General features: G+C 41.3%; 1 long non-coding RNA gene across 1 annotated transcript in view; it reads right to left on the bottom strand.

Annotated features, from left to right (window-relative positions):
* Positions 1 to 791: 791 nt before the first annotated feature.
* Positions 792 to 20,807, bottom strand: part of LOC111819910 (uncharacterized) — a 27,880-nt gene continuing 7,864 nt past the window's right edge. Inside the window, exons 2-3 of the long non-coding RNA XR_002823466.1 lie at positions 14,214 to 14,423; positions 792 to 1,343 (exon numbers count right to left, since the gene is read on the bottom strand). This is a non-coding gene — a long non-coding RNA (uncharacterized LOC111819910). The remainder of the gene's footprint in view (positions 1,344 to 14,213; positions 14,424 to 20,807) is intronic.

Raw genomic sequence — 20,807 nt, 5'->3', positions numbered from 1 at the left:
CCAAAGTGTCCTGGGCAGAGAGGCCAAAAAAAATAGATGTGAGTTAAAGAATCTATAACTAGAGATAGGAAGATAGAGCCTAAAGTTTTAGGAAGTTGGATAGGAATCAGAGCAGAAAGTGATCTCTCAAGGTACTGGTACCTAGAGTTGAACCCCATTTTAGGGTGCTTATAGCCTTGCCAATGGGCAGAGAGGGAGCATTTAGGGATGCCAAGCTTGTCTGTTTACCTTTATTTCTCTGTCAATCTCCTTAAAAGTCAACAATTATTGCACTACTTTTCTTTTCTCTTTTTATTGTACTTTAGATGAAGGTTTACAGAACAAACTAGCTTCTCATTAAACAGTTAGTACATAGATTGTTTTATGACATTGGTTAACAATACCATGACATGTCAGTACTCTCCCTTCTAGACCTTGGGTTCTCTATTACCAGCTTTCCTGTCCCCTCCTGCCTTCTAGTCCTTGCCCCTGGGCTGTTGTGCCCCTTTAGTCTCATTTTGTCCTATGGGCCTGTCTAATCTTTGGCTGAAAGGTGAACCTCTGGAGTGACATCATTACTGAGCTAAAAGGATATCCGGAGGCCGTATTCTCAGGGTTTCTCCAGTCTCTGTCAGGCCAGTAGTATGGTCTTTTTTGAGTTAGAATTTTGTTCTACATTTTTCTCCAGCTCTGTCCAGGACCGTCTGTTGTGATCCTGGTCAGAGCAGTTAGTGGTGGTACCGAGGCAACATCTAGTTGTACTGGACTCAGTTTGGTGAAGGCCATGGTAGTTGTGGTCTATTAGTCCTTTGGACTAATCTTTCCCTTGTATCTTTAGTTTTCTTCATTTTCACTTGCTCCTGATGGGATGAGACCAGTGGAATATCTTAGATGGCTGCTCATAAGCTTTAAGACTCCAGATGCTACTCACCAATGCACTACTTTCTTAGTTCAGTTTCACTGTAAAACACACAGCAATCTGAATTTTGTGTCTATCTTGCCACTGAAACCTCTTGGGAAAAAATTACCAATAATCTTTATACTGGTCTCTTCTTCTCTGTGCGCTCCCTCATGAGTTCTTCTTCCTCCTCTTTTGCTGCCCGTTGTTTAAACATTAATGTCCACCAAGTTGTTCCAGGCTGTTCTAACCAAGCTCACAATTATTGGGCATTTTCATACACTCTCATGGTTTTTAAATCAATAGTTTTGCTGTTAACTTCCAAATCTAGACCTCTGGTCCCTGCTTCTCTCCTGGCCTTCAATTTCGTAACTGAACTGTTTGGCTCTGAGGTCCCACAAATGTTACTTGTGTCTGTACATTGCTGGTCAGAAGTGTCATGTGGCAAATGGAAGAGTGGGAAGAGCTGCAGGATAAGGCAAAAAAAAAGCAATGGATGGTTAGCTAGAAGCAAGCTGTCAGCTCGATTTATTTCTAAAAGAACTGGGCTTTTAAATTTCTTTCTGATGTGACTTACACATCCCAAAACCACCTATGTAGGATAACTAAGTTAAGAAATTCTTGAGTATATGCCTGACTTTACTTCTTTCTTAACTGTGGGACCAAGAGTAGACTTGGATTACCGAATTGTCACTCCGGGGCACTGTCTTTAAGGCAACATGCTCTGTAAGTGGGCTCCTGTCTCCAACTGGCAAATTCTTTTGGTTCTATAAGTTTGAATTCAAAAGAGAATTGAAAATTGAAATTGGGCCAGCTAATCATTGAATGGGCCACTCTTGGGTGAAGTGTCTGCCCCCAAGTCCAGTCAAAAGCCACTCTTATGCAAAGAACATTCTTGTGCTAAATCCCTGGGTGGAGCCTGTGAGCAGTGCAGTTTAAGATGGAAGGTGAAGTTGTGCATGGCAGTCTTCATAACTGACACCTCCAGGGCCTGCTGTGGAGTGTGTAAAGAGAGTTCCTACCTCTGCCTGCAAAATCAGGAAGGGCCTCACAAAGGCTTTGGCATTTGAGATGGGCCTTAAAGAATGGTAGGTTCTGTATGTGATTTGTGTGTGTGTGTGTGTGTGTGTGTGTCGATTTAAGAATTTTGCAACATTATTCTAAACCTAGGGCCTTCATTCAACTATTGTTTATTCTTATTTTTTTCCTTTTCTGTATCTAGAGACTCATTTCTTATTCTTAAGAAACTCCATACTTGAAGTTACTAGAATGGGTTCCTCCTCTCCTTTCTCTTTATCTCTCTTTATAGTATGGACACTTAACAAAATCTAGAATAATATTCTCTCACTCATTCATTGACTCAATATTCAGTGCCTTCTATATGCTAGAGTCTGACCAGTTTCTGTAAACAATAAAACCATGAAACAACAATAACAATAGTAAGCAGATTTGCATAGCATTGTACAATTTACAAAATGCATTTTCAGGTTATTTTGTTTAATCCTTATAACACCTCCATGCAGTAGTTATTTTTACAAATACATTTAATTCAGAAAACTGAAGCTCAGGTAACTTGTTCAAGGTCAAGCTTCAAGTATAGCCGGGGAGGAGAAACGTGAACCCAGGTTTGTAGTACACCCCACTGGAATGACTCATACGAATCATAGAAACATAGTGTGTTAGATCTGACATAATTTAATTACATATCAATAATTTGGCAATAGGCATTACCAACCAACATATGACATACTCTAGCTGAACATTTTTCTAAACCAAAGCTTCAGATGATGTAACCCAAAAGAGCACTCTTTGAAAATAAGTCTGTGAGTTTGAAAAACTTCTCTAAGCAGATTAAAAGGAGTTTGTTTTTTAAAAAATAAATTTATTTTTAATGAGAAATACTTATAGAAAATTCTGTCTCCCTGATATTTGTTTTCTTTCTCTTCCCTAAGAAGCATGTATATATTAATGCTTATTAATAAATAATACTGCTGCCTTCTACATCATGTACTATTCATTCCCTGCTGGTAAACTCTCTATGTTCCATTTGGTTAGCTCAGCCGGTCCAATCAGTTCAATCCTTCTGAGTAACTTTAGTTTTGTATCCTCCTTCCCTTTTAGAATGGAAAAGTCACAGATGCTTACTGTATAAATGGCAAACCATACAGATGTCTTAGGAAGTAAAAAGCCCTGGCAATCCCACCCCCAGATGTAAAAGCTATTAATAATGTGGTGCATAGTCTTTCAAATTTCTTCCATTCATACACTAATATATTTATATGTGTTTTTACATAAATGGGATCTGCCATACACACTGTTTGGCAATTTTTGTTTGTTTGTTTTTGACTTAACAACATCTTGGCTATCTTTCTTTGTCAGTACCTATGGATCTACCTCAGCTTTCAGATAGCTTTTGACAAAGGAAAACATCCATTTTACAGAAACAGAATGCATCTCAAATGTTTTGGCAATGCACACCTTAATTAAAATAAAATCTAGGTGAGAAAGTGGGGATAGCTCTATAAATTGTAACCCATCGCCACTCCTTAGGGCGAGGGGTGGGAATCAAAGTAGGTTAATAGTTGCTATTGCTAAACAGTAGGCTGTTGTAACTAGTTCAGCCCTTGGGAAAAAATTAGGCAATTACAGACACTTGGAATTAGCAGCCTATGGACAAGTGTCGAAATGAGGAACGTGTTGGAAAATACCCCCTTATGGAATTGCCTTCAGGTAGGGGTTTGGAAGGCTCTAAGTCGTTTTCAACAGCTTGCCATTAGCTAGAAACACACTTCCCAACACCTCAGCACTGATCTGTTAAAGCCTCTCATTTAGTGAGAAACACAAGACAGATGATTCAGTGTGCTGGGCAATTCATTAACCCGTCAAGAGCTTTCTTCCTGAGCCCGGGATAACAGGCAGAAAAAGGAATGTAATCCTTAATGAACAACAAAGGGTGCCGCTGGAGGGATGGGAACACACACATACAAGGCATGTGATGGGCTATCCTCTTCCATCTGGAACAACCGGTCGTAGCCTGGACTCACACAGATTTTCACCATAGATCGATCCTGTGTGGCAGTGAAATAAGTTTTTTTTTTTTTCCCAGCTGTCTTGGAAATGGCAATTGACACATGTGAGAGACCACACTTAGAGAAGGCCATCTGTCTCGTATCCCAGGTCTTGGACTCTCCTTAAAGAACCAAAGAAGTAAGCCAAGCCCTGCCAGCATTTCACACGACTCCCAAGAGAATAAATGTTCTCAGATTGAGCCATAACAATCAACATTAGTCCAGGGACTACCTGAAATTTGGCTTGCTGGAACCCAGCTAATAGACCTCAGATAACTGAGTATACTGTGTTCTTTTTCAATGTTTCTATATAGCTTCTGGGCTTATCAGGAATGCTGAGGTGGATTTACAGAAAGTAAGTGTTATGTAATAATGTTCAATTACTATTTTCCAAAACATGTTTTTCCTCTCCCCGTATTATTTCTTTATTCCATGAGATGTTTTGGTATCCAGCTATGATTCCTGTCTTGGGAATCTCCCTTTTTCAAAGGAAAAATTTAGTAGTACAAAACATTTAGAAGCTAATTCTCCCCTCTTTCCCCTAAATCTTTTATTTGCTGTCATTAAGACAAGAGCTGACAAGTAGATCCTGGAAGATTCATATTCTCTCTCAGTGTAATACTGTGGGAGTAATAAAACAGGTTTGTGAGGGATAAAAGGAGAATAAGTAAAATTTCTTAAGCTAGTTGCAGAATTATCTTAAAATTTTAACAATCTGATTTTCATTAATAATATTTATGCTAATAATTATTAGGGTGACTAAATGTGCAGGTTTGCCCAGGATAGTCCTGACTTATGCCTATGGTTCCAGAATAAGAATTAATAGTGTCTACTTTCTCTCTCAAATGTGTTCTGGTATGGATGCTAAACTATATGGTTTCTCTGTTAATCATATCAGACTTCATATTCTGCCATCACAATAAACAGCAGCGTCATATAACAATTGTAATGACAGCTCTCTATCAAAAATAAGTGGACATATCTTTTGTCCTATAAATTCCCTTCTAGGAATCTATTCTACTAAAATTCTCATGTTATGAACAGAAGATATATATACAAAAATGTTTAGTGAAAAATAGAAATAATCTAAATGTTTGTCAATAGGAGACTGTGAAATCCTATGTAGCTATTATAAAAGAAGGTGGTAGATCTAAGTGTGTTGGTGATATGGTGACATGGTGAAATGTCCAAGACATATTTTTAAATGAAAAAAGCAAGTTTTGACACAGTATATGTATGTGTTTATATGAGTGTGTGTGTGTGTGTGTGTGTGTAGATACACTGACACAGTGGCTGCAACAGTGGGCTCAAAAATAGCAACGATTGTGAGAATGGCGCAGGACCGGGCAATATTTCATTCTGTTGTGCGTGGGGTCTCTATGAGTCAGAACCGACTAGATGGCACCTAATAACAAATGATACATGTAATAGTATATGTATGTTGTTGTTGTTAGGTGCTGTCGAGTCATCTTCAACGTATATATATATTGAGAGAGAGAGCAGTGTTTGCCTGGCTGGTTCTAGGATGTCATTAGCTTCCTCTATGATGTATAATCTCCTCTGACTCCCACCCCCACAAACCATGCCAAATCAACCTCAACCTAGAAACAAACTGCTTATTATGCAAGTGTAGCTGCTCCCTTAGCCTTCTCATCTAACCAGATTGCCTCCCCTAAGCCTTTCCGATACAGAAATTCTGGAGATGCCATGGTGTACGATACAATTTTGTTGTATAATATGTATACTGGAAGAAGAGTCACAAAACTGTTAACTGTGATTACTTCTGGGAGAGTGACTGTTACTCCCTTCTGTATTTTCATTTTAATCCATAAGTATATCCTGCTTATAATTTAAAAAATTAGTTCAAAGGAAATAAATGTATAATCAGTTGGTGATATAAAAAGATATTTTAGGTGCATCTAGGGCATCTGGGAGCCCTTTATTTAGAGAGAAAGAATAGAGAGCCAGATCTCTGGCATTTTTCCTGCAAATATACTTTGGAGTGGATGTGGCATATTCTATAGTTATCTCCCAATTATAGGCTAATTGAGGAAAGGGATAGCTTGAGGAAATAAAGTTGAAATGTAGCCATAGTTTCCAACTTTTTCACAATCATTTTAACTGGACCAGTTAAACAGATACAGTACATTAATTGTTTCCTCTGAATCTTTCTGGAAGTAGAGTATAAGATATAAACCAATTACTTAAAAAGGATTGACTTTCACATTCTTTTTTCATTTCTCTGATCTATCTTCTAGGACAAATATGAACCTAAAAGGCTAACAGCAGATGAATGAAGGTTTAGAATAAGCTTGTTGTTGTGGTTGTCAGGTGCCATTGAGTCAGTTCTGACTCATAGTGACCCTATGTACACCATAACAAAACATTGCCTGGTCCTGAACCATTCTCACAATCTTGGCTATATTTGAGCCCATTGTTGTAGCCACTGTGTCAATCCATCTTGTTGAGGGTCTTCCTCTTTTTTGCTGACCCGGTACCTTATCAAGTGTTATAGATTGAACTGTGTCCCCTAAAATGTGTATCAACTTGGCTAGGCCATGACTCCCAGTATTGTGTGGTAGTCCACCATTTTGTGATCTGATGTGATTATCCTATGTGTTGTAAATCCTAACCTTTATGATATTAATGGAGCCCTGGTGGCACATAGGTTAAGAGTTACAGCTGCTACCAAAAGGTCGGCAGTTTGAATCCACCAGCTGCTCCTTGGAAACCCTATGGGGCAGTTCTACTCTGTTCTATAGGTTCTGTATGAGTGGGAATTGACTGGATGGCAACAGGTTTTTTTTATGATGTTAATGAGGCAGGATTAGAGGCAGTTATGTTAATGAGGCAGTACTCAATCTACAGGCGTAAGTTATATCTTGCGTTAATCTCTTTTGAGATATAAAAGAGAGAATAGAGCAGAGAGCAGAAGGATCTCCTACCACCAAGAAAGAGGAACCGGGAGTGGAGCGTGTCCTTTGGACCCTGTGCTGAGTAACTCCTAGACCTAGGGGAAGATTGATGACAAGGGCCCTCCCCTAGAGTAGACAGACAGAGAAAGACTTCCCCTGGAGCTGGCACTCTGAATATGGACTTCTAGTCTCCTAGACTGTGAGAGAATAAATTTCTCTTTGTTAAAGCCATCCACTTGTGGTATTGCTGTTATAGCAGCATTAGATAACTGAGACAGAATTTGGCACAGGGAGTAGAGTGCTGCTCTAACAGATACCCACAATGTGGAAGCAGTTTTGGAATTGAGTAATGGGTAGAGGCTGGAGGAGTTTTAAAGTGCCTAATAGTAAAAGTCTAGATTGCCTTAAAGAGACTGTTGGTGGAATTATAGACATCAAAGACAATTCTGTTAAGCACTCAGAAGGAAGTGATGAGAGCTATAACACAGCCATTCCCTTGTGGTATTTCTTTTTGCAGTAGCACTAGATAACTAAGACAGAATTTGGTCAGGAGTGGGGTGCCGCCAGGTACTTATCAGTAGAGCTAAAGAGCTTTGGAACACTTGCCCAAGCAGGGCAGACGCCAGGCCAGGCCAAGAGGCCCATGGGCAGAGAGCCAAGGAACCAGAAAGCAGAAGCTGAAGAGAGAAGGAACACAGGAAGCAGAGCTGCCTCAGTCTCAAAGGGTAGGGCCATGACTTCTGGGGTTTCATAGGGTGAATCCATGGCCTCTGGGGTTTCAAAGAGTGGGACCACAGCCTCCTAGATTCCAAAGAGTCACCAATTTGGTTCCAGAGTGTGGGGCTGCCTTTCACAAGTGCCAGTGGGGTGGGGCCAGATCCACTGCCCAAAGCTGAGGGGGCAGAGCTGCCACACCCAAGGTGCAGAAGAACGAAGCCTACTGGGGCCAAGAGGCTGTGGTTGCCACTCAGATGGACTAGGAGAACGGGGCTGCCCAAATACAGGGGAGCAGAGTTGCCATTCCAGTGGGCCTGGAAGGCAGAGCTGAAGCCCTGTGCTGAGGGGCCTCTAACCACACCCAGAGTATGGAGGGCAGGGTCATTGCCTAAATGGTCTCAGAGAACAAAGGATTATTTTCAAGGCTTGAGAGCTTATGTAATGTGTTCTGCTGACTTGCTTTGTGCTTGTTATCCCTTCTTTCCCTATAATTTCTCCCATTTGTAATGTAAATGTATAGCTTGTGCCTGTTCCACCATTGTACTTTGGAAGCAGATAACTTGTATTCTAGATTTCACAGATGAAGGGGAATTTTGCCCCAGGATAGAATTTGGACCTGGAGTTGATTTAACACTTTTGGGATGATATGATGGGGTGAATGAATGTGTTTTACATGTAGCAAGGACATGAATTTTGGGAGGACAAAGGGTGGGATGTTATGGACTGAATGGTGTCCCCCCAAAATGTGTATCAACTTGACTGGGCCATGATTCCTAGTATTGTGTGGTTGCCTACCATTTTGTGATCTGATGTGATTATCCTATGTATGGTAAATCCTAATTTCTATGATGTTAATGAGGCAGGATTAGAGGCAGTTATGTTAATGAGGCAGGACTCAATCTAAAGAATTAGGTTGTATTTTGAGTCAATCTATTTTGAGATATAAAGGAGAGAATTGAGCAGAGAGGAGAGGGACCTCATACAGTGCCAGGAGCAGAGTGTGTCCTTTGAACCTGGGATCCCTGTGCTAAGAAGCTCCTAGACCAGGGGAAAGTTGATGACAAGGACTTTCCCCAGAACTGACAGGAAGAGAAAGCATTCCCCTGGAGCTGGTGCCCTAAATTTCTAGCCTCCTAGACTGTGAGAGAATAAATTTCTGTTTGTTAAAGCCATTCACTTGTGGGATTTCTGTTATAGCAGCACTACATAACTAAGACACCAAGCATGATGTCCTTCTGCAGGGACTGGTCCCTCCTGATAACATGTCCAAAGTACACGAGACAAACTCTTGCCATTCTCACTTCCAAGGACCACTCTGGCTGTACTTTTTCCAAGACAGACATGTTTGTTCTCCTGGTAGTCCATAGTATATTCAATATTCTTCTCCAACACTATAGATCAAAGGTGTCAATTCTTCTTTGGTCTTCTTATTCAATGTCCAGCTTTTGCATGCATATGAGGCAATTGAAAATATCACGGCTTGGGTCAGGAGCACCTTAGTCCTCAAAGTGACATCTTTGCTTTTCAACACCGTAAAGAGGTCTTTTGCCTCAGATTTGCCCAATGTAATATGTCATTTGATTTCTTGACATATTGATTTTTGTTTTCTTTAAGTTGAGCTGTAATCCATACTGAAGGCTATAGTCTTTAATTTTCTTCAGTAAGTGCTTCAAGTCCTCTTCGGTTTCAGCAAGCAAGGTTGTGTCATCTGCATATTGCAGGTTGTTACTGAGTCTTCTATCAATCCTGATGCCAAGTTTTTCTTCATATAGTCTAGCTTCTCGAATTATTTGCTCAGCATACAGATTGAATAAGTATGGTGAAATTATATAACTCTGACACACACCTTTTGCTTTAGCTACTCTATGTTCAAAAGCAAGTTTCAGAGTCTATTCTGACATCCATTTTGGTCTTAAACTATGCAGTTCCCCCTTGTTCTGTTCAAAAGACTGCCTCTTGGTCTATATACAAATTCTGCATTAGCACAATTATGTGTTCTAGAATTCCCATTCTTCACAATTTTTATCCACAATTTGTTATCCACACAGTCGAATGCCTTTGCATAGTCAATAAAACACAGGTAAGCATCTTTCTGGTATTCTCTGCTTTCAGCCAAGATCCATCTGACATCAGCAATGATATCCCTGGTTCCATGTTCTCTTCTGAAACCAATTTGACCTGGCAGTTTCCTGTCAATGTACCGCTGCAACCATTTTTGAATCATCTTCAGCAAAATTTTACTTGGTGTGATATTAATGCTATTGCTCAGTAATTCCCCCATTCTGTTGGATCACCTTTCCTTGGAATAGGCACAAATATGGATCTCTTCCAGTTGGTTGGCCAGGTAGCTGTCTTCCAAATTTCTTGGCATAGACAAGTGAGCACCTCCAGCCCTACATCTGTTTGTTGAAAAATCTCAGTTAGCATTCTGTCAATTCCTGAAGACTTGATTTTTGCCAATGCCTTCAGTGCATCTTAGACTTCTTCCTTCAGTACCATTGATTCTTGATCATATGCTACCTCCTGAAATGGTTGAACATCGACCAATTCTTTTTGGTACAGTGACTCTATGTATTCCTTCCATCTGCTTTTGATACTTCCCGCTTCATTCAATATTTTCCTCATAGAACCCTTCAAAACTGCAGCTTGAGGCTTGAAATTTTCTTCAGTTCTTTTGGCTTGAGAAATGCTGAGCATGTTCTTCCCTTTTGGTTTTCTACCTCCAGTCTTTGCACATGTCATTATAATACTTTACTTTGTCTTCTCAAGTCACCATTTGAAATCTTCTGTTCAGCTCTTTTACTTCATCATTTCTTCCACTTGCTTTAGCTACTCTATGTTCAAAAGCAAGTTTCAGAGTCTGTTCTGACGTCCATTTTGGTCTTTTCTTTCTTTCCTGTCTTTTTAATTATCTTTTGCTTTCTTCATGTATGATGTCCTTGATATCATTCCGCAACTCGTCTGGTCTTCGGTCATTAGTGTTCAATGTGTCAAATCAATTCTTGAGATGGTCTATAAATTCAGGTGGGATATACTCAAGGTCTTATTTTGGTTCTCGAGGTCTTGCTTTAATTTTCTTCAGCTTCAACTTGAACTCGCATAGGAGCAATTGATGGTCTGTTCAGAAGTCGGCCCTTGGCCTTGTTCTGACTGACGATATTGAGCTTTCCCATCATCTCTTTCCACAGATGCAGTCAACGTGATTCCTGTATTTTCCCTCCGGTTGAGGTCCACCTTCATAGTCACCATTTATGTTGTTGAAAAAGGGTATTTGCAGTGAATAAGCTGTTGGTCTTGCAAAATTCTATCATGCAGTCTCTGGTGGCCTTTCTATCTCCAAGACCATGTTTTCCAAGTACAGATTCTTCTTCTATTTTTTTTTTTTTAACCAACTTTTGCATTCCAATCACCAGTAATTATCAGTGCATATTGATTGCATGTTTGATCTATTTCAGACTGCAGAAATTAGTAAAAATCTTCAATCTTCATCTTTAGCATTAGTGGTTTGTGTGTAAATTTGAATAATAGTTGTATTAACTGATCTTCCTTGTAGGCGTATGGCTATTTTCCTACCATTGACAGTCTTGTACTTCAGGCTCAATCTTGAAATGTTCTTTTTGAGGATGAATGTGACGCCATTCCTCTTCAATTTATCATTCCTGGCATAGTAGATCATATGATTGAATGAGTTTAGCTGTGTGAAATTAGCAGGTCAGTTTATGCCATTTCCATTTTTAAGGTTATTGAATGTTGTTTCAACTTAGTTTTAATTTTAGAGTCAAGCAAGAAACAAAAGAAAACTAAGCTGATATAGAAATCTAAACCTAGAACTGTCCTTAGTAGATAAACTTGCTCTTATCTCTTTAATCTCCCCTTCCTTATTTGCAGGAGCAGATTACCCAATAGACAAGGTAAGCATGGGCTTACTTATGCTTACTTACTAATCTGTAGTGAATAATTTCACTTTTTTTTTTTTTTTTACCACATAACATGAAATTGTTCACTACAGATTAGTAAATAAGCACGAGTGTAAGCACGGGCTTACTTGTTCTTACTAATCTGTAGTGAACAATTTCATGTTTTTTACCACATAACATGTGAAATTGTTCACTACAGATTAGTAATTAAGCACAAGTAAGTCCATGCTTACCTTCTTACTGGGTCATCCATCCCTGTCAGGTATTGTAAATTTGAAAACAAGCTTTGATTCTGTAGGAAGGTGCTGTGGGGTTGGGAGAGAGACAGATGCCAGTCATACCTAGAAGTAGAATCTTTGGTGTGGTGAAAAAATGTGAAATTGTTCACTACAGATGATCGGGTAAGCAAGGTAAGCACTATGCTTACCTTGCCTATTGGATAATCCACTCCTGCTTATTTGCGCCTCACTTGTCCATTTGATTGACTAGTTATCAGTGAAGACATTACTCCAGGGTCGCCAGCTCCTTCCTGCCTCACAGCTCACTTTCAATCTAAACCAGTTGCCTTTGCCGTGGAGTTGATTCAGACTCATGGAGACCCCATGTGTGTCAGAGTAGAACTATGCTCTGTAGGGTTTTCAATGACTGATTTTTCAAAAGTAGAGTACCAGGCCTTTCTTTCAAGGTGCCTCTGGGTGGACTCCAACCTCCAATCTCTCAGTCAGCAGCTGAGCACTTTAACCATTTGCACCACTCAGGGTCTCCCCCCTCCACCCAGGGACTACCACCCCCATTCCCATCTCTGCGGCTACCTTCCACCTTCCCCACCCCTGTTATGGCATGAGGACTTAAGCACTTCCTCATCTCTATTCTCTTATACTGTCTTATGGGACTGACTTTATTTTATTGCTGTTTGTTTAATCATTTGCACTAATCCCCACTGCTACCCCCTGCCCCAACTAAATTGTAGCTTTTTTCAGAGTGGAGACTGGGCCATATTTATGTTCAAAGCATCAGTGCCTTGCACACATCAGTGCCTGGCCCAATACTTGGCACACAGTAGGTATTTATAAATATTTGTTTAATGAACAAAACCTTGGCATATAAAAAAATTCATTCCCACCTCTACTCCACAGAAAGAAGCCACAGAAAACTGCCCAAATCACCTAAAGTTCTTAGGGCCTTGAATTTGAGTTCATTCACTGGCTACAGTTCAGAACCTTGGCAGCATTTCTTCCCCTGTTGTGTATTGGTTTGATGTGCTTTTTTTTAACTGCTGCACTTTGCAGTTTCCCTAGCCTGTTTTTTTTTCTGGGAAATCAGAGTTAGATCTTTGGGACTAATGGGATGAGACAATGTGCATTCTGCGTATGCCTATTGTTATTTGGTAGTTTAGCTGTGCACAAAACTCTGGATAAGCTGACTTAGAAGATGCAGCGACTCATGTCATTTTCTCTGTAACTAGGGGTGACCGGGAGCACTTCAGGCCAGGAGGAAATTGGTTTCTCACACTCTAGCTCTGTAGCTCCGACTGCAGATGCGTCTGGGCACCATCTGGGCATCCATCAACATGACTGAATTAGTTGCTGCTCCATCTGATATTAATGGCGATGGCGCCTGGCTACAGGAAACCTTCCCTGTTTGGCTGAAAGAGGTTGTGACCTGCTTGCACATGGATTTAATGGGAGCGTGAAAATTTGCATTTGATTATAGCTTCAGGATCACCAGTTAGTGGCACAGTAACATTAACTGGGCAACCTCTTTTAAAACCTAGTGACTGTAAAGCTATCAGCTATTCAAATGTTGGGAACTAGTTTATTATTTATTGGCTCTGTTTCTAACATTCTGAAATCTACCTGGGAAGTAGGCATTTGGATGGAGGGTGGGAAATGGGGGAATATAGGAGGTGCAAGAGAGAGAAGTGATTTGGGAACACAGACATTAGTAACTAAAGGCCACAGACATGCACTGTAGAGAGGATTGGGGTATCCAGAGGCTGTCCTGGACATTTAGGGAATGGGGTGAGTATTGGAGGAGAAGTGTTTAGGGAGAATTCTGAAATGGAGTATAAGCAGGCCCTTAGTACATTTGTGATCTCTTAATCTAGTAGGATGATCTAAAGTGAAATCTGCAGAAGACAGTAGCATTGATGAGTATGAGTGAGATGGATGAAATTATGAGGGCTTGATTTATAACCTTAGAAACCCTATGGGGCAGTTCTATGCTGTCATATAAGATCACTATGAGTAGGAATCAACTCGACGGCACACAACAACAACAACGATTTTTAACACACCCAATTGCCGTCAAGTCAATTCCAACTCATGGTGACCTCATGTGTTACAGACTAGAACTGCTCCATAGGGTTTTCTTGGCTGTAATTTTTACGGAAGTAGATGGCCAGGCCTCTTCTGCAGGGCCACTGGGTGGGTTTGAATAGTCAACCTTTAGGTTAGTAGTCAAGCACAAACCATTTGTGCCACCCAGGGACCTATAGTGAGACATGAAATTGTGAGAGCTTAGTGATTTTTAACATAACATAGCTTTTTTTTAAATTTCAGAAATCATATATATGTAGAATATTTAAGAACACAAAAAGCACAAAGGAACAAACAAATGATAATAGAAGTAATCCTACCCCTAGAGATAATAACCTTCACCATTTGGGGCACACATGCTCTGGTCTTTTGCCTATACATACATTGACACATGTACATACCTTTTTTTAGAATGAAAACTGTATCTAGTTGCAGATACTTTTCATTGTCTGAGTTCGTATATCTTGAAACCTGTTAGTGAGGTGGCTGAGAGCAGTTTTTCTCTCTTTCTGTTTTATACCCATCCTTCACTGCCCGCTTGCAGGGAGGTTGAGCCCACAGAGTCTGATTGTTGTGGACTGATCCTGGGCACCAAGAGGCTTCTTTGTTCACTGACAAGATGCAAAGACTCAGCTTAAAATAATGGCAAGGCTCTGCTAATTTCTACATTATTTTGCATATATTTTCTTTCTGAGTAGAAGAGGCTTTTAGCTAAGCCAGTAAGATAAAACGAAATACATTGATCAATATAATCTACAGACTAACAGTTAGGGCACTCTGTTTATGGAATTAAAGCACTTAATCACAGCCTGGGGTAAGAAAGCCGACTCTGCACATACAGAGGAAAAAAAAAAAAAAAAGCTGAGATATGCCAAAAGAGACATGCATTCATAGTGCATACAAGGCTACCTGCTCTACACCTTCTTCTCCTGTCTCTTCCGCTTCATACTTTTGACGCTGGCCAGTGGGGCATAAGTGATGAGCCTGAATATTTCTCAGTTAGGCTCCACCATTCCATCCCTTCTACCACTGCCTTAATTTGGCCCTTATCTCTCGCGTGGATTACTGTGAAAGCCTCATACCTTGTGTTTCTCCCCCCAATCTTGCTCAGTCTCGTTCATCCTTACCATCTGCAGTTAAATGAACTTTCTAATACACATATCTGTCTGTTCTTGCTATCTGTTGCTCTGTAACAAGCCAACCCAAAACTTAGGAGCAGAAAACAACAACCACTTTATTATTTTTAGAGATTTTGTGGATTCAGGAATTTGGACAGGGCATAGCAGGGCTTGTTTCACTCTGCCCTGTGATACCTAGAGCCTCAGCTAGGATGACTTGAATGGCTGGGGGCTAGAGTAGATGGACCTGGAAGATCTGCTCCTAAAATGCTGGCGCCTGGGTAGGGATGCTGAAGGACGGGCTCAGCTGGGACTGTCGACGACCTGTGTGTGGTTTCTCCAATATCGCGGCCTCAGAGTCATCAGATTTCTTCCACAATGCCTCAGTGCTTCAAGCACTAGTGTTCCTGGGGAGCAAGGTGGATACTTCGTGGCCTTTTATGATCTAGTCTCAGGAGTCACATAGCTTCATTTCCACTATATTCCATTGGTCAAAACAGTCATAAGCTTGCCTCAATTCAAGGGAAGGGAACATAACCCCCACATCTTGCTGGGAGGAATGTCATAAAATGAGTAGCTATGTTTTAAAAACACCCATCTCTATCTATCTATCTATATTTATCTCTTCCATATTTATATAAACATAGAAGACAATTTTGAAGGATACACACCAAACTGTTAAAGTTGAGGAGACTTTCACTTTTATTCTGTACACTTCCAAAGAAGGAAAAACAAAAACGAAACAAAAAACTGGTGGAATTATGGGTGATTAAAATTTTTTTTTTCACAGAAAATTGCTTCCCCTGTTATCTCAAGCCTCTAGAGGCTAAGAATACATGTATGGTAGTCCTAAGTTGGCAGGTAACCTCACGTTCCTAAATGAAGTGCCATACCACCTAGCTATGCAGGACATGCACAGATGTTGTGAAAGGGCTCTGCCAGCATTGGCCCATCACTCACCTTCAGACTATGAAAGAGAGGCTTTCATATGGAAAAATTCTTTGGGAGGTTTAAGAGGCCAGAAGTGAAGGCTTCTTTATAGAGAGTTGTCCTGGTGCTATGTGTTCCACAACCCACCCCTACCCTGCCATGGGAAACACCTCCTCACTTTAAAGTAAGGGGGCTTTCATGTGAACCACTTGGAGATCTTGACATGTGTCCCCTAGAGTTTGGGGGACACAGAGGCTGGTGACGGACTCTCACCAGCAGGTCTACAGGTGAAAGTCTGGCAGCAGAACAAAGAGAGAGAGAACGTACTAGCAGTGAGCTGCACTTCCACTGACTGGTGGGTCATGGAATGGATGGGACCCACTCATGAGTCATCTCAAAAGGGATCCCACCCAAGAAAACCACCTGGCAGAAGGGAACTATAGCCAAGGATGCCTATTACGAGGAGTTTCAAGGTGCAAATGCCACACCAGATGACAACTGTATCAGCCACATAAGGCTTGGCGCTTTGCCCCTAGTCACTCCCCAAGGACCCGGATCAGGAATAAAGCAGCTGGGGTAGAAGAGGAAGAAAGAAAGCTGACTATGCACCCCTTCTCCACTTCAAACTTCCAAGCCTGAGGCAAGCCTAGCTGGAAGGAGGAGAGAAGTTTTACAAAGAATAGAAAATTGAAAGTTTACTATTAGACTTGACAAGACTTTTACAGTACTCATATGAGAGCTTTCTTGTGACTTAATGGGACCAGAAAAGCTAGGGGAGGTGATAAAGATTTCATTCTAGAATGGGTTTTCTAAAGCAGCAAGAGAAAGAAAACAAGTTGCTTCTTGCTAGAATCATAGTATGTCCAGCACATTCAATAAATCTACTATACACTTTTGTGATTTTCTTATTTTCCAAACTTTATTTGGAACACATATTGCTTGTTTAAATGCATACCTAATCATATCACTTCTGTGTTTAAAACTCTTCAATGCCTTTGCATTGCCATCATGATAAAGACAAATTTAAAATATGACTGTTATGGATTGAACTGTGTCCTCCAAAAATATGCATTGTAAATCCTAACCTCTATGCCTGTGTGTATAATTTCATTTGGGAATGGGTCGTCTTTGTTACATTAATGAGACAGGATTCGTGTAGGGTTTATCTTGTGACAGTCTCTTTTGAGATATAAAAGAGATTAAAAGCAAGCTAAGAAGCAGCAATGGGGGAAGAGAGATGCCAAGCCACATGAAGATTGCCCAGGAGCAGAAGCTCAGAAGAGATAAGGACCTTCCTCTACAGCTGGCATCCTGGATTCGGACTTCAAGCCTCCTAAATGTGAGAAAATAAATTTTTGTTTGTTTAAGTAACCCACTTGTGCTATTTCTGCTGTAGCAGCATTAGTTAACTAAGACAATGACTTACAACACTCTTCATGATGTAGTCCCTGCCTACCTCTCTGGCTTCTTTTCCCAGCCCCCTCTCAGCCACCTTCATCCTGTAGTGCAGCCATATGGGCACAAAAGTTCCAAATACAACTTGGTATCCTGTCCCTCTCCTCAGCTCATGTTGTTCTTATGGCCTGGAATATCCCTCACTATCATTTGTCTGAAGAGTTGGCTTCGACCCATGCTTCAATACTCAGCTCACGTACCACCTCTGTAGGCCAACTAATCATCTCTCTCTCCTGCAGCCGGGAAGTTCCTTTCGATTAAACTTGTTGCCATCAAGTCGATTCCAACTCATAGAGACCCTAAAGGACAGAGTAGAACTGCCCCAGAGGGTTTTCAAGGTATGGCTGGTGGATTCGAATTGCCAACCTTTTGGTTAGCAGACGAACACTTAACCACTGCACCACCAGGGCTACCCTTTAGATCGCGGACTGTGCTTTCCAGCCGATATCTCCAGTGCCCGTGACTTGTAACACAGTAGGCTGTCTGCTTCCTATCCTACAAACAAACCATCCAATAAACATACGGTGGTTAGTGCTCAGTCATTGTTTAATAAGCAAGGAAATTCAAGAAAAGCTAAGAAGCAATGTCTTTGATCATATATGACTGAAGATGATCAAAGGTGTTACATTTTTTGTGCCTTCCTGAAGCAAGGCAGAGAGTACCAGGGAAGGTTTTGGGAGGAAGATGGTTCCCCAGTGTTGCTAGAGTGCATCCTGTTGCCAGCTGCAGGCCTGGCCACAGACCTGTCCAGGCAGTAGCCATTTTTACTTGAACTAGGCCTTGAAAGAAAACCCTGGTAGTGTAGTGGTTAAGAGCTATGGCTACTAACCAAAAGGTTGGCAGCTTGAATCCACCAAGCACTCCTTGGAAACCCTATGGGGGCAGTTCTGCTCTGTCATCTAGGGTCTCCATGGAATCACTTGCAGGAGAAGAAACAATCCAGAAGTCACATGTGTTGAAAAAGTTGGATGATACAGAGTTTTGGTAACTGCTAATTTTGTTTCAGAACTTGATGCCACACTTCTATCATACTTTCTGCTTTTCAACCTAATAAAACGCAAATCGCACTTTTTGTTTTCCTTTATTTTGCTTTGTTTTGTTTTTCAGAAGACTGTTATTTCCTTATTAGCTGGTTATTACTTAGTCCCAAATCACCAATGAAGTTGCAGACTTCAGTTCTAACTTGATTTAGACCTGCCTCTTAGGACTTGGTATTATAATGACATGTGCATTTCTCAAGCTGAAAGAACTGAAGAAAAAATTCAAGCCTCGAGTTGCAATAGTGAAGGATTTTGGGGGGAAAATATTAAACAATGCAGGAAGCACCAAAAGAAGATGGAAGGAATACACAGTCATTATACCAAAAAGAATTGGTTGATATTCAACCACTTCAAGAGATAGCATATGATCAGGAGCCGATGGTACTGAAGGAAGAAGTCCAAGCTGCGCTGAAATCATTGGCAAAAAACAAGGCTCCAGGAATTCACAGAATATCAATTGAGATGTTTCAACAAATGGAAGCAGTGCTGGAGGTGCTCACCTGTCTATGCCAAGAAATTTGGAAGACAGCTACTTGGCCAACCAACTGGAAGAGATCCATATTTATGCCTATTCCCAAGAAAGGTGATCCAACCAAATGTGGAAATTATTGAACAACATCATTAATACCACACACAAGTAAAATTTTGCTCAAGATCATTCAAAAGCGGCTGCACAGACTTCCGGCAAAATGGCGCTCTAGGCAGAAGCACCACGCCGTCCCTCCACAGCAAAGATCCAAAAAACTAAGCCGAATGGAGAAAACAACAATCCTGAAACCCTAAAACATCAAATGAAGAGATAAAGAACTCAGCCAAGCACCAAATGGAGTGAGAAAACTGACAGAGAACGGAGAGCTAAGAGAGATTCATGTAGAGGTCCCCTATCAGATAACGCAGTGTGGATCCACCATCTTGGACTCCTATCAGAGACCAGCAAATAGGGGGTAAGACAAAGCAGCTTCACAGAGCTTCCAGCAGAAGACAAAACAACCGGTAATTTGCAATATACACTTTCCCACCCCCTACCCTTCTTCACCCACACTCGACCTCCTCTGCTTCCCGCGGACACAGTCTCTTGTCCAGGAAGCACCAGTTGCTTGGATTCCACTAGCCCACACTAGCTGGCTCTCTGAGTGCCATTTGTTGGCTGCTGGTGTTGCTTTTTTCCTGCTTCTTTTGATTTCTTCCTTACCTCTCACCACTTCCCCCTCCTTTCTATCAAACACCTGGCTCCGTGCGCCATCTTTGCTTCTTCCTGAGGGGCTACGGAGCTCCGTTCGAGCATGGAGCTGCTTCCCGGTCTGGGCTGCCGCACTGGTGGGATCCCAGGGCTTTTGTTTGTTTGTTTGGGGTTGTTTGTTACTTTTCTTTTCCTTTTCTTGAGTTGGGAGCCTGTTCTGGCTGGGCGGTGCTGTGCGGCTTGGAGCCTACCCCCTCGGCTTGCGCAAATGGGCAGAGGGATCCCTGAGGGCATTTCTTTTCTCATTATTTTTTTTTCCTGTTTTTTGGGGGGCTTTTCTTGTTCTTTTTTTTTTTTTTAATTTGTTCTGTTTTCTTTTCCCTCTTTTTCCCCTTTTGTCTTTCTTCATTGCTCAGTTTCTTGTCTCTCTATATCTTTCTTCTCTTTCTGTTCCCTGAATACCTGGCTTTGCATACCACTACGCCTTCTAGGCAGGCTGTACTGCAACACCTGAGAACAACTTCCCCAGACCTCATAGCCACACCGGTGGGATCCCTGGGAACTTTGCTGTTCTTTTCCCTTTCCAATTTTTATTTATTCATTCTTTTCTTTTCTTTTCCTTCCTCTTCCCCTTTTTGTTTTTCTCCATTTCATGGTCTCTCATCTCTCCACTCCAACGGCAAGCTCCCCTAGCATTCTTTCTGCTTTGTTTCTATGTTTTTGGCTCCTGTTCCTCTCTCCCATATCCATCTTAGCTCCACACATAACAATCTCTCCGCTACATCCTGCCTACCTGCACCGTGCACTTGGCATTGCACCTTCAAGCAGCGCAGGCATGGCCTCCTGGAACCTGCCCTGCACTGGTTGCCGGCCCACCCTGGTGGCTGTAGTAAGTGCCACAAACAACCCGTCCCAGTGGCTCCTCTTCAGCTAGACCTGCCCTGCCATACCTTATCTGAGTGACTGAGCCTGCCAGTTGGAGAAGGAGGCAAAAAGTATTGTGCCCACAGACGAGCAAACAACAAAGAACACACAGTCTGCCTGCTCAGACATAGCCAAATTAAAAAAAAAAGGGATGAAACAAAAAAAATTTACAATCAATAAACAAGAAAAATAACTACTCAATGCCCCGAAGACAGCAGACAATATCAAAACTTTTACAAAAACAGGACAGGATGGTTCCAGTACGCATCCAAAATAAAACACCAGATGACTTTCCAGTGGAAGAAAAGGCACTAGACCTACCTGATAGGGAATTCAAATCTCTAATAC

The sequence above is a fragment of the Trichechus manatus genome, unplaced genomic scaffold, assembly GCF_000243295.1.
Source record: "Trichechus manatus latirostris isolate Lorelei unplaced genomic scaffold, TriManLat1.0 scaffold00021, whole genome shotgun sequence".
NCBI lineage: Eukaryota > Metazoa > Chordata > Mammalia > Sirenia > Trichechidae > Trichechus > Trichechus manatus.
The sequence above is the reverse complement of the archived record's forward strand: the minus strand, read 5'-3'. Positions and strand labels throughout refer to the sequence as shown.